This window comes from Amphimedon queenslandica, unplaced genomic scaffold, assembly GCF_000090795.2.
Source record: "Amphimedon queenslandica unplaced genomic scaffold, v1.1 AMPQUscaffold_13008, whole genome shotgun sequence".
NCBI lineage: Eukaryota > Metazoa > Porifera > Demospongiae > Haplosclerida > Niphatidae > Amphimedon > Amphimedon queenslandica.
Genome location: NW_003546756.1, coordinates 5,667 through 7,449, shown reverse-complemented (window position 1 = coordinate 7,449; position 1,783 = coordinate 5,667).

The following is a 1,783-nucleotide window of genomic DNA, read 5'->3' as shown; positions in this document are numbered from 1 at the left end:
ATTAGAGGTGGGCGATACGATACCAAAGTACTCATATATCCGATACCAGGCCTCCGATACCAAGTACCAGACATGGGGTCAATTACATTAGAAAGTAATATATTACTATTACTATTAACTAGAAAAAAATTCTATTACTATTACAATTACGTGTTTAGTAGATGTAAATGTAATATATTACTATTACTATTACTTCACTAATTTCATTATTACTATTACTATTACTGCATATGCATGACTAAATGTAATCTAATTATATTACGATTACATTATAATTTCAAATCAATTCTCTTTAAAGCGAATGACCATTATATTTTACTTTCTCAAAAACAGTATGAGAAAGTCTGCATTGTCCCGGTCTAAAAAAATTCCCTCCCATACTGAATAATCGTTCCACTGGAGCAGATGAAGCTTTTGTCAGAGCAGACAGACTTGAATGCACATACATGTACCTGTACATGTACATTGAATACTTGTACAATAATGTATTACAATATGTACAATTACTATTATATTACTATTACTTAACTGTCTCCTACTATTACAATTACTATTACTTGGTTTTTTGATTCCTCCATTACTATTACTATTACTATTACTTCAAAACATGTAATCTTTACTATTACTATTACTATTATCTATTACTATTACCCCATGTCTGCCAAGTACTCGATACCAAATCCTGGTATCGAGTAGTGATTAACCATGCCCTACCACACCTATTTTTGACGTCATAATTATGACCACGCCCTTTAATAATTACAAAATGGCGGCTTGTTTCTATTCATTTTTATTAATAACTAATTATAACTTATTTGCGCATGCGCAGTAGCTGACTACTCATTCACTACTCGATACCATCGATACTGAGACTCAGACTACTTGGTATCGGTATCGATTCAAAATTTCTGGTATCGCCCACCTCTACTTTGGATGATAACAGGAAGCAACTTCCTATGAATTATAAAAATCACCTTCTGCTGCCTTGTATAAACTGCTGACTTTGTCAAAGAGCTCCATCAATACTTTGATGATAATCCTTATATCACTAACAATTGCTGATTAGATCATAGTAATATCAAGTAATTTATGATAGTTTGGTTCTTTCACCCAGTCCACAATGCAATCATTACTGCTGTACATGTACATGTATAGCATGTTCATGCATGTATGTCTCTTTTATTATATGTATTTTATCCTCTTCCTTCCTTTTACTCTTTCTTTCCTCCAGGATGGTATTGGTTGGTCAAATGGTTGCTGGAATTGGTGTAGGGTAAGTCCTCACACTACATGTGTGCATGTACATGTAATATGATATCAATGTATTTAGAAACATTTTTCTCCTTATATGTACATCATGTAGTATATTGAGTATGATTGTTCCTGTATATAATGCTGAGCTGGCACCAAAGACTTTAAGAGGGCGGCTAGTCTCACTGAACCAGCTCTTCATCACAGCCGGCATAATGGTAATAATAATAAATTAATAATCAAGAGTACATAATAATAATGATAATGGTACCTAGTACCTACAGTATTCTCTTGTTAATGATAGTTAGATTTAGATTAGTAATGAGTTAATGACATACTCTATTGCCAAAAACACACTTTCCTAGTTGTAACACTTTTACTATTCTTAACTTTATTAATGGTTCTTGTATTATTATTAGTCCTTATTCTGTTTCTATTAATTTATCCCCACCTCTCTCTCTCTCTCTCTCTCTCTCTCTCTCTCTCTCTCTCTCTCTCTCTCTCTCTCTCTCTCTCTCTCTCTCTCTCTCTC